Source organism: Pleurodeles waltl, chromosome 6, assembly GCF_031143425.1.
Source record: "Pleurodeles waltl isolate 20211129_DDA chromosome 6, aPleWal1.hap1.20221129, whole genome shotgun sequence".
Lineage (NCBI taxonomy): Eukaryota > Metazoa > Chordata > Amphibia > Caudata > Salamandridae > Pleurodeles > Pleurodeles waltl.
Genome location: NC_090445.1, coordinates 210,683,070 through 210,696,037, shown reverse-complemented (window position 1 = coordinate 210,696,037; position 12,968 = coordinate 210,683,070). Strand labels below are relative to the sequence as shown.

At 46.1% G+C, this 12,968-nt stretch overlaps 1 protein-coding gene across 9 annotated transcripts in view; it reads left to right on the top strand.

Annotated features, from left to right (window-relative positions):
• The window catches only part of HDAC5 (histone deacetylase 5), a 962,367-nt gene that overhangs the window by 608,212 nt on the left and 341,187 nt on the right, over positions 1–12,968 (top strand). The gene's annotated exons all lie outside the window — the stretch shown is intronic.

The following is a 12,968-nucleotide window of genomic DNA, read 5'->3' as shown; positions in this document are numbered from 1 at the left end:
CAGGAACGAACGAAGCAGAATGCCTCAGGTATTCTTTCTGTCAGTTAGCGACACCTAAATTAGAGCAAGAGGGGGAAAGTAAAGGTAGAGGATGCGAAACATTTGGCTTTCATTCTTTCAGAAATGTGGAAGACATCTTCTGGAGAGAAGGACTGGTTGTTAATGGCCATGGCCTTGAATAGCTGAAGTCCTCTTAATCCAGACCAAACAAAGGTGTGTGGCCAGTTTGGTTGAGAGTTCTTTCAAAGAAACGTCTGAGTTAGCAGGCCAACAGGATAGGAGAGGAAGGCCAACGTTAACAGTCCAGTTAAAGGTATAGTTAGAACAGTGGGGGTGAATGACATGAATTCCTTCCAATCTACAAACTATAGGGCTGTTCTATTTGGAATGAGGCTGGAGGTGGTTGGAGTGGCTTGAGGCCAAATTTGTGTGAAGGGAAGCTGCTTTTTTCGGACCCCAAAACCTACCAGGCCAGAAGGAATGGGTGGTCCTGAAGGTTAAAGGATGAGAGTTCCCTAAGAGACCTGGAAGAATACTCAAGTATTTGGCAAGAACTTGAGGGACATCTGTTGCACAGTCCAGAGGGCTGGAAATCAGGCTTGGGGTGGGGGGACTAAAGGGAGTGCTCTGCACTAGACAACATGAGCAATGGCGGAGGTGAAACTTAGTTCGCAGGATCATACTGAATCGAGGAAGGGCGTAAACAGAGATGCTCCAGTCCTTGAGGACGGTGTCCGCTGCCCTGGCTCACTGCTGGTGCCTGTTCTGCATCCCTTGCCAACTGACAAAGAGAGGAAGGTGATGAATTAAATGACAGGCAAAAAAGATCTCCAAGAGGCTCAAAGATGGCAGAGCTCAAAAGAGCAAAGGGTCCATTATTTAGTTGCCGAAGTACTGAAGGTACCTAGAGTACCATCGGCCTTTCCAATCATCAAGCCCCTGATGAAGACATCCTGAACATCTTCAATAGCAGAACAATGTCTTTGTATAATTTGATGTTGGAGTTCACAAACGTAGTGCAGGGTATGTGGTGAGGTAAGACCCTGGACATATTGCAGAGTTCAGAAGGAAAGTCTTATTTAGGGATTTGATTGCAGAGCTCAAGAAGGTTAGTGTTGTTCACTGAATTTGTAGGCGAACAGGTCAAGGATCACACTTTCTACATGTAAGAGGAGTTGAGATGTCACTTCTCTTTGTCCTTTAAGGCACTTTTGATCCTTTTTTTAGCCCATTTATTCACTACAGTGTTCATGGGCTGTCTCGGTATATATTTTAGTCTCCAGTCCTTTGTTTTCAAATGACAAGTATACCCAGTTTTTTCACAGTAGCGCTTCATGACCAAACCCTCCAGGATTTGGTAAATAGACATGAATACAAACATATAAATGAAATGGCAATGAAATCTGCAAATTAGTTAATGCCCATAATTACTATCCGTTACGTTACTGTCGAGGAGGATTTGACTCACTCTTCATTGTAGAAACATAGCTTGATGAAAAATCCATTCCAGTATTGCTCTTTGCAGTTCTGGGAAGTTTAGGATAGTTACAGTGAAGAGAACAAAGGGGAATGGTGGAGGTGTTGCATAATGATGTGTCTGTGATTATACAAATGTATTACTGATGTACGTTCTAGATTTGAACATCGGCTGATTAAAGTTTTCAACTCACAGATTGAAACCATCTTGTGTGCTCTAAGGTACCAACCACAGAGTCAAAGGAAAGGTTAATGCCCCATGTAGATTTATTGCCTCTTTCCTCTTGACTGAAAATGCTCAGGTGAAGTTAGAGAAGATGTGTCCCCCAGGGGAAATGTCTCTCTCTTCTGCTCACATGGGCACGCTCTACATACGTACACAGATGACCTCTTCACAAGCAGCTCTCTTAATCTGGCATTATTTTTCTCAGTTAAGATGACAGTACGCAGAGTATAGTCCCACTATGAGGAAACCTGGCGTTTTGGCAACATTGAGTTAATTTGATCTTAATTTCTATCCAACAATGGATGCTTGAAACTTAAACCTAAATACAGAAAAAGTTTTGAAACGCACGATCATTCATATACATAAAAAAATCAGCAAGTCGTACTCTCAATCACATCAGTGTCTTCAATTATCATCTTACACTACTTTGTAGAGTCTTCCCTTTTCTAGCTGATTCTGAAAGAGCAAGGGCGGCAAAGAAATACTTTAGGCTAAGGTAAGTTGCAGAATACAGCATAACGTAAGGCCATTTAAAACTCAGCAGTGGTAGATCTTACAAATAGATGCACTTGAGATGCTCCCCACACTGGTGCCTTTCGAGAAGAGGGTACATTTCAAGATCCGTACATTGATTCACAAGGCGCGATATGGCAATATGCAAGATTAAAAAAGCACTACCCTTCACTCATGCAAGGAGATAAGCTTTTATATAGTCCTATACCAAGTTCAGGCTGAGTATGGCATGATGCACAGTCTTTGCATAGCATGCTAGTAATTTGTGGCATAACTTATTCAAACCTGGGGTGCTTTAAGAATTAGTTGCTTTCATTCCAGCAAATCTCTAAAGATCAGTCCCACCAAGCGCTTGTTAGCACAAGGGACTGAGTGCTTCATAGAACACAGGCTGATAATAAATAAGCAGTCCCTGTTCTGCTGTGTCCCTGGGATCTTTCGGCTCCATTAAGAGATATGGCAATTTTTTCAGCCTGGCTCAACATCATCTCACACCACTGGGTGATGTATATTATTTGGTATAGGCAGTCAAGAGTTTATTCAAGACTACCTTCATGTGCTCCAAAGATGGAAAATCATCTTTATAGGATAGCACTCCAAAAAGAAATACTGAAGCTCATCCTCCAAAATGCAGTGACTTATGTTCCAAATGACCAGTACAATCAAGGATGTTATTCCAGTTCTTCCACATCAAGAAAAAAATCAGATGAGTCTGGGAGCTAGAGTCAAAGCTTTTTTGTCCCTAAGCACAAGGAGAGATAGTGTTTGGAACAGAGGTCTTACTCCAAGGCATGGGACCCACCTCCCATTCCTCCTCAATGTCTTCCAGTAAGTCGTAGTCAAACTCATGGTGACTTGTCCCCGTCCAGTCACTCGAAGCCTGGAGAGAAGTCGCAAAGGCAACACTCTAAAGGATCAGCTTCTTCTGACTGCAAGCCAGTGCTACATGTAGTACCAGAACCCCCCTAATTTTATGGGCTGTCATTGACCCTGCATTAAATAGCAGCCTTAAAGCAGACCATGCTGAAACGTTTCCAGATGCTATTAGCTCCCTCTGGTGCACCTCTGTACACCACAGAGCCAAAGGGGCCTCCAATTAAAATTCCTTCACTGACTCGCCCTTTGGCCCCTGTTCCTGGACCTTTACCAAAGCTGATCCAGACTTCAATGCAAGGATCCATGCCATTTTTACGGGCGAGCACGAAGAGCTCAGTTGCGTGCTGTTATCTCTCTTTGGGCTTCAAACCACGCTCGTGTCACGTCAGTGTCTTTCATTGGTTTGTGGGCTTGTCTTTTAAAATCTGCTTGCGTTCATTAGGGGAAGGCAGACATACGCCATGCCTTTTCCGGTGGTTAGCCCTCCTCGAGCGCAGCGGGCAAGTACTGAAAACATACGGGGCTCACTGTTTTCCGTCCAGTTTGTGGACTACTTTTTCTCTTTTTTCGCAGCGCAATCTCGCTTGGCAGAAGTTGAGCGCTTTGCTTGACATGGACCCTGTTACATAGTTAATTGCACTTTTGCCGGTTATGTAGATAATTGCACTTTTGCTGATAGGTTTCACCACTAGTGAACTGTTATTTCCGTTTGTGTGTCTGCTTTGCACTGATGGCGGCTGTCAGCTCGCTTATGTGAAACTTTTACTTTTCAGTTTATGTGGCAAGAAAAGTCCAGTTAGTTATGTGAATCTGTTCTATTTTCATTTTCAATTTATGTGGCAAGAAAAGGGCGGTTAGGAGTTTACAATGCTAATTGCTCGAGCTCAAACAAACGCGAAACCGTTTGCATTGCAAATGCTCGTTTTATTTGCTGGTGCCAATACTGACTCCACCAGCACAGTATCCAAGGGATATGCTGGTCTCTGACCTCAAACAGACATCGGTCTGTACCAAGTGTTTTGTCATGCTACAACAAAGGGGTAGCCTGTGCTTATACTATCAGGTCTCCAGCCCGGTACTGTTCCTGGACACCAGTATTACCAGAAACTACAGGTTCTCTTCTGCTCCGAAATGTGGTCCAGGGCATTCCTAACGTCCTCAATGAGGATGATGATGAGGAAGCAGACTATTCCCCTCCTCTTCTCTCTACCCCCATTCAGATACATTGATGAAGGACTGTTCTTTAACTTTCATCATGCTAGTGGGCGAAATACTTCACCAGAGAAAGAACTGGATTTTCCACTCGATCCAATAGCAGAAGAAAGCGGCTTTTGCTGTAGTTTTGTGAAGAGCAGCAGAAGTGCTAGAGTTGCAATTGCCTAGTCTGGAAACTAAAGCCAGTTTGTTGAACATTCTTCAGCTAGGTACAGCTTCATCTGAAAAGTTATTGCCATGCTACGACGCCCTTACGGGCACTTTCATGGCCACTTGGCTTAGACATGCTTAGCTCCTCTAGTCATCAGCCTGTGGCCAGACTACACAAGGCAGGCCTTTGAGACCTTGTTTGTCTGATGAAGTATCCAACGCCTGAAATTGTTATGGTACACACATCCTCAAGTAAGGTCAATCCAAATGATTTTCTGGTGAACCCCAAAAACCCCACGACAAACCCCTCCCCAGGCCCCATACAAATACTGAGTTTAAAAATTACTTTAGCAAGAAACGTTTTCTTCTGCTACCCTAGAATTTTAGTCTATGAATGTAATGGTATCTTTTCAGGACCTCAGTAGCACACTGACCCCAAATGATCAAAGACAAGACAAACAGTACAGAACAAATTATGTGTTACAGGCAGGCATAAACACCGCTGTCTGCATATTGCACAAGTGCAGCACTTAGGCATCATGCCTGAATGCGATCAACTGGATTTTCAAGGTATAACAAAGTGCCCCCTCTGGACATGCCCTTCAATGACTATAGACTATTTGAAAACAAATGCTTATGTGGTGCTCCAGTGAGTCAGAGGGGCAGACGGTGTGATGTTAGCCGTGGCTTTTCACACCAGCAGTGACAGGCCTATACTAGACATCCTGCAATTGAATGGCTTTCATTAGAAGAAAGATTCAAAATGCTCCCTTTGGCTCCGATCCTGTTAGCTGTGGCTCAAGAGGACTGGTTAGTGTTGGGGGTTTCCGTTAACGTGCCAAAGTCCACTTCATCCTTAAGCAAAAGATTCCCCTCATAGTGGCTATCCTGGATATGGTAGCGTTCAAGACCTCTCAACATTGAAGCAAGCCTGGGGCATTCAGGATATAATCCTGACATTTCTGGCTCAGTAGTGGGGCATTTTGCAAGGATGGTTCTGAGGTTTCTTGTGTTGACTTAAGGCATCCTCCTCCAACTCGCCAGGTGGTGCACTCGAGCTCTGCAATGGAACATAAGGTTGCAGTGGGCCTAGCTAGTACTTGCCTCTCCCAAGCTGTCTACATCTCCCAGAAGATGGAAGACAGCTTTTCCCTCACCCAGACTTCACAGTTGTGACTGACGCATCACTGCTGCGGTGGAGGAGTCACCCATGGGAGGTAGAGATCAGAGGCTTCTGGTCCTGGTTGTGGAGCCAGCACCACAGCAGCGGTTTAGAACTTCAGGCGCTATGATTGGTCCTGAAATCCTTCTTACTGGCCATAAAGGGGAGCTGGTGCATCTCCTAAGAGACAACATGACCACCATGTGTACTGCAACAAGCAGGTAAGGGTGGCAACCTAGATGTCATGCCAGGAGGCACTGCATCTTTGGCTGTGGCCTAAATGCCAGAGTGGTTGAGTTGAGCAGATGTTGCCTGGTGCACCAAAAGTGGTGTCTCCAACATGATGTTGCTTAGGACATTTTATTTTAGAGGAGCATACCCAAGTTCAGATTAGATTTTTTTGCCACTGTGGAAAACTCACTTTGTTCAAGCTTCTGTGCACTGGAGCTTCCTGTAAAAAGATCACTGAGAGAGGCATTCCATCTAGGATGGAACATGGCTCTCCTGTACTCATTCTTGTTGCTACCTGTTTGGCCCACAGTTCTAAATAAAGTCATGACACCTTAGGCCCACATCATCTAATAGCCCTGGACTAGGTGTCGAAATTGTACTCCTAGCACCTGAGCATTTTCCTGCAACCAGGCTTCCCCTTTGGGTCAACCTACTGTCTGAGTAACCCGAATTGGTGCAGTCTACAGCTCCAACTGTGGAGATGGAGCGGCAACAGTTAAATTCCTTTTACTTGCTGTACTGAAGAGGTAGACACGCATGGAGCAGGAACTGAACAACGCCACTAAAAATTGCCTTCAACCTGTCCCACCAGCTGGGGTTGACATTAAGTGTTGTAAAATGAAATTTATCTCCTGCTATTATTCCTTGGTACAAACATATGCTTAGAAACTATGAAATGGTTTCCTTCACAAGAGCCGGGTCAGAACCTTCTAGCCTATGGCCAGAGACATTCAAGAAACTATCTAGCAGTTTGAAAATGCAGAATGCTTATGGACATGATATCATTGTACATTCACTTGGTGCCTTATTGTTTTCTTCCGATAGCCCCAAATAAGAACAGTTGGACCTCCATTGGCAACAAGTCAGCAGTCATTAGGATAAGTCTGTGAGATTTCTCTACTCATAAAGAAAGTACTGTCATGGTGGATGTTTGAGGACCATATCTTTGTGCAGCATTTGCAAACTCTTTTCACTCAGCCCTTCTCACCAGAAAAAGGGCTTTGCATACTCTGGATATTAGACAGTTCCTGGTCAAATCAATTTTGTGTCCAATAGGAATAAAGGGTCTTTTATTTTAAAGAGTTATCTCTTGCTGGCTTTCTTGCTTCATCCCACAATCTGTCATTCCAAAGCTGGTAGTCCTTTACAACACAAAACTACAGTTCTCTCGACAAGAGGCATGACAGCCATTCTTTGCTGGTGTCCTATTCATAGGCAAATGTAGAACTGCAATGTGGGCATCTATGCACACCTTTACAAAGCACTATTTCTTCAATATCTGCTCTAGATGAAAGGCAGCTGTTGCAGTCTTTCACTATGGTGGGTCTCTTTCTGCCATCATCTTAATTATTGATCGTTGCTATGGTAGCTCTATCAAAGAGCCAATGCTGAAGCACGAAAAGGTCAATTACAGGTTCTTAGCATGTGTGACTGTAGATACATATGCTCTGTATTCAACTGCCATCTAATGTTGGGCTTGGATGCTTGCTGGTTGTTTTTCTTTGAAGAAGTCTTTCAAATCATAGGATGTTATGTTAGGCCTCTGTTGGTAGACCATGTGCATTGACACCATTTCCCCTTCAAAGACTGGGCCACCATCAAGCTTTAACACTAGAGAATGCGGATTGCAAGGGGGTTGATGGAATGGATACCCTTTACCTTCCTCTCCAAGACATTGTGTGCATCGCTACACATAAGAGCCTCCCCATCCTCACTTCTTGAAGGCTCACACCTGCTCAGTGACAGGATACCCTCCCTGGTGATAGTGCGCTGTACAAATCTGCATAACATAATAGAATGCACCAACCATCGTCCTGTGAGACACCTGATAACTTCAACAGGACCCCTTGATGCTGACAAACAGGATGAAACCAGGTCCTCCAGAATTCCTGCAGCCCAAGCCACACCTAGTCTAGAGTTAGTTTCCTTGAATTCTTCCAAACGTAAGGAGAAAAAGGACATTGATCCTCATCTCTGGGTTGAAAACGGAGGCCCAGTAGCATCTTCTCAACAATCTATTTAACATGGAACTCCTGTTTGGGTGCCCTACAAACTCCAGCTGCTAGGGGACACAACAGCCTAAGGAAGAAGCCAACCCCACTTTCTCCATTCAGCCGCAGTCCTGCCAAAGGCAGCAGCAGTCCTTCCAAAAGCAAGCAGGGAGGAGTTACACCATATGTTCTAACAACTGATAACAAGGACAAAAGTAGAGGTGTCTCTGATAAATGGGCGCCCACTTCTGAGAAGCAACTTGCTCTGCCTCCACATCTATCACACATTAACTGATGGGGGAGATTACAAGGGGAGGAGCCCACATGTGATTTGTCACGGCTTGTGCCTAACGCTTCTCACAACCCCTCCCAACATCCCATCCCACACCCACATCCTCAGCAGGGAACATCGTAACCTCCTAGAGGAAAAGGTGCATGCACTTCCTCACAAAGAGGCAATAGAGCAAGTGCCTCCACAACAATAGGGAAAGGCATCTGCTCTCATTACTTCGTCATTTGCAAAAAGAAGGGCTCCCTTAGGTCTATTCTGGATCTCAGGCTTCTGAACAAATTCATTCTGTCAAAGCATTTTTACATGACAACCCTGCAGGAGGTCATTCCTTTGCTCCAACAAGGCCAGTACATCATGAAGTTTGACCTCAACGATACCTATTTTCATATACCCATCCACCCAGCCCATCGACTGTACCTTCTTTGTGTGGTAAATGGACAGCACTACCAATTCAAAACAAGGCTTTAAGGCTGCTCACAAAATGCCTAGCAGTGGTGGCCACTCATTTATGAATGGATGGCACGCACGTCTTCTTCTGCTTCAATAATTGGATAATCAAGAGCACAGACAGGCAGCAATGCCTACCCCACACTCAAGCTACACAGTCTGGGGTTCACCATAAATTCCACTAAGTCCCATCTTCAACTCATATAGTTTTAGCCCGTTAGCCCTTCCTACGATCTGTCCAAATGCAGTCACAGGGGAAAACCTGACCCCTACAACAGAGTGTTGACATTTCAGCAGCTGCAGCCTATTTTCCATCCTAATCATCAACCTAAAGCCAGGACCGTAATGCACCTCCATGGAATAATAGCTTCCTGCATTAGCAAATTACCCTATGCCAACTCCACATGTGGCCCATTATGATAATGCCTTCCACTGCAATGGTCACAAGCCACAGGTCAGTGGGAAGGTCTAGTTTTGGTAAAGGCCAGTGCTCATCACTCTCTGCAGTGGCAGAACAGCAACAATCTACGGCTAGGCAGGCCGTCCTCTGACCCCGTCCCACCTGTCACCATTACTGCAGTTGGCTCTCTTGCAGGTTGGAAATCACATTTTGATAATATGACTCTTTAGGAAGTGTGTCCGTCTCAACACTAGGGTACCACATCAACTACCTTGAGCTGCTGGCCATACGTTTACCTCTCCAAGCCTTCTTTCAGGTCAAGGTAGTTCTTATCAAAACAAACATCATGACTGCCATGTTTTACATTCAGAAATAGGGCTGCACACACTCCTTCCACACTAGCACAGACAATATAGCACAGGACCATCTGCTGCAATGTACACCTTCTGCTACAACACCTTTCGGGGGTGGACAACAACTTTGTGGACCTACTCAGCAGGACAAATCAACATGTCCACAAGTGGGAAATGCACCCACAAGCCCTACACAGGTGCTGCTAGTGCTAGAGCACCCCACAGTTACACCTGTTTCCCATCCCTGAAAATACAAAAAGCCCAAACATCACCTCCAGGTACTACACAAACAGTCCATAGACAATGTACTGTGAATGAATTGTTCAGGGATATTTGCCTATTAATTTCCTCCTGTCACACTCCTCCCGTATATTGTAATGAGCTTAAAGCAAACATCCGTCATATTAATCTTGGTGACCCCCACTAGAGCCAGACACTCTTCGTACTCAATGCTCCTGGAGCTGTCCATCAGCACCTACAAGAAGCTCTAGGTTAGGCTGTACCTTCTCTTGCAGAGCCAAGTCCAGATCAGACACCCAGACTCAGACAGCCCAACCCATCAGTCTGTCACCTGAGGTTTTAGAGTTGGACTTCATTGATTTTCCACAGGAATGAATGACTATCCTCCATGCAGGACACACGCCTATGAAAAGTGGAATAGTTTGTTGTAGGAAAGTACCCTCTTTCTTGGCATGGTCACCCCCATTTTCTGCCTGTTGTGAGTGTGTTTGACTATGCTCACTGGGATCCTGCTAACCAGGATCCCAGTGATTATGGTCTCTCTTCAAACATGGTTACTTGAGCCATTTTCACTCCACATTTGGCATACTGGTGCCTCCATGTAAGTCCCTTGTATATGGTATCCATGTACCCAGGCCATTGGGGCACCAGGGGATCCCAATTGGCTGCAGCATGTATTATGCCACCCATGAGGAGCCCATGCATAGTGTTCTGCAGGCCTGCCATTGCAACCTTCGTGAAAGGGTGCATGCACCCTTTTTCACTACAGATCACTGCACCAGGTCACTGTAAGTCACCCGTATGGCAGGCCCTCCTAGCCCAGATAGCAGGGTGCAAGTACCTGTGTGTGAGGGCACCCCTGCACTAGCAGAGGTGCCCCCACAAACACCAGTTCCATTTTCCTGGACTTCATGACTGCGGGGACGCCATTTTATGCGTGTACTGGACATAGATCACTACCTATGTCCAGCTACTTAATGGTAACTCCGAACCTAGGCATGTTTGGTATCAAACATGTCGGAATCATACCCCAATACTTTTGCCAGCATTGGAAGTATGATTCCATGCACTCTGGGGACTCCTTAGAGGACCCCCAGCATTGCTCCTACCAGTCTTCTGGGGTTTTCCAGGCAGCCCAAGCTGCTGCCTCCCCTCAGACAGGTTTCTGCTCTCCTGTTGCTTGAACAGCTCAAGCCCAGGAAGGCAGAACAAAGGATTACCTTTGGGAGAGGGAGGTAACACCCTCTCCCTTTGGAAATAAGTGTTACATGGCGTGGGAGAGGTAGCCTCCCCAAGCCACTGGTAAGCTTTGAAGGGCCTCTGTGCATAAACCAGTCTACACCAGTTTGGAGACTCCCAGTCCCTGCTCTAGCGTGAAACTGGACAATGGAGAGATGGTGCCCAGAGCTCCTCCAGAGGGTCTCTGGGTTCTGCCATCTTGAATCTAAGGTTGACAGGGACTTCTGGGAGCATCTGAGTGGTCAGGTCAGGCAGGTGAAATCAGAGCCCCCTCCAGATAGGTGCTCACCTGGCTAGGTATCCAATCCCCCTTTCAGGGCTATTTAGGGTCTCTCTCTTGGGTGGGACCTCAGATTCACCTTGCAAGATTCCAGCAGGACTCCTCTGCAACCTATATTTCAACTTCTAGCCACTGGAACCACAACTGGACCCTCTGGCAACCGATAATCTGCATCCACTAGGAAGAGACTGCTTGCAACATTGTTTCCACGGCTCATTCCAGCTTCTGCAACATTTCCTCTGCTGTGCATCCTCTGAGGGCGACAAATCTTCAGTCTGCACAAGAAGGGAGAAGGAATCTCCCTGGGAGTGAAGGAGTCACTCCCCTGCATCCACAGGTACTAACTGCAACGACGACTAGCTGCGTGGATCCTGTTTCACGGGTGGTGGCCTGGAGTAGTCATCTTAGTCCTCTCTGCCAGCTGTCCAACTTTGGTTGCGGCAAGCCCTTGCCTTCCCATGCAGGACAGCACCATCATGCACTGCATATCTTGGAGCTACCAAGGCTTGTTTGCATCTGCACCAAAGGATCTTCAGGCTCTGTGTAGCCACAGCACTCTTTCCTGCGATGCACAGCTCTCTATTTGCTTCTCCTGCGGCGTGGAACCCTTCTCCTCTGTGACTCCTGGTTCCTCATCCAGTGGGTCTCCTGTGGGGGCTGCCTCTCCTTCTTTGGACTCTCGGCCTTGCTGAGGGTCCCACTAGAACTCCCCCTGTGGGTTGAGTCCTCCTGGACCTTGCTGTTCCCTGACAACTCCACTTGGGCTTCAATGCGACTTCTGCTTTTGCCAAGGCTTGTTGGCAGCTTTTTCATGCTACTGACCGACTGCAATCATCCATCCGACGTGGGACATTGACTGCATCCTCCAGGATCTCTTCACCTGTTCCAGGACTGCATTCCTGACCATCTTTGTCCTACCGTCAACCAACTCCTGCACCTACAGCTGGGTGGGTAGTAGCTCCTACCCCTCCTAGACTCTTCTGTGACTTCTGGACTTGGTCCCCTTCTTCCACAGGTCATCTTCTTCAGGAATCCACCACTGGTTTCTTGCAGTCTTGTCTGGGTGTTGCATTTTCTTCATTTTCTTCCTTTTGTGTGGTTTGGGGAAAATCTAGTAATTTACTCCTTTCCTCCTGGTCGCTAGGGGGCACTTTGGTGCTTACCTTTGGGGTTTCCTAGTACCCCAGCTCCCCTCTACACATTCCACTTACCTAGGTGGGGGTCCTGCATTCGCATTCAATTTTTTTAGTATATGGTTTGGGCTCCCTGTAGGGTCACTATTGTCTATTTGCATTTGCACTGTGTCCTAACACTTTCTTACGCCTATTTCATATAACTAATGTACATATTTAGTGTTTACTTACCTGCTATTGGAGGGTTGCCTATCTAGTGTTTTGGTACTGTTACTGTAATAAAGACCCTTTATTTCTGTAACATTGAGTGTTCTCTTTCATGTGTATAAGTGCTGTGTGGCTACAGTGGTATTGCATGAGCTTTGCACATCTCCTAGATAAGCCTTGGCTGCTCATCTACAGCTACCTCTAGAGAGCCTGGCTTCTAGACACTGCCTACACTACACTAATTGGGGTTACCTGGACCTGGTATAAGGTGTAAGTGCCTTAGGTACCCACCACACACCAGGCCAGCTTCCTTCATTTGTCTACTATTGCATTTCTAAAACCTGGGTTCTTTAAACCAAATGCCCAGGACATCATCTTCTACCTCATGCAGCTGCAGAAATGAGGCCTCATTTCCATTTTGATGCGGTTTCACCTAGCCACCATTGTGGCCTGCATTCAAAACAGGGAACATTCTTCCTTGCTTAGGATTCCAGTAGTCAAAGCACTCATGAAGGTCTCAAAAAGCTCATTCCTCCC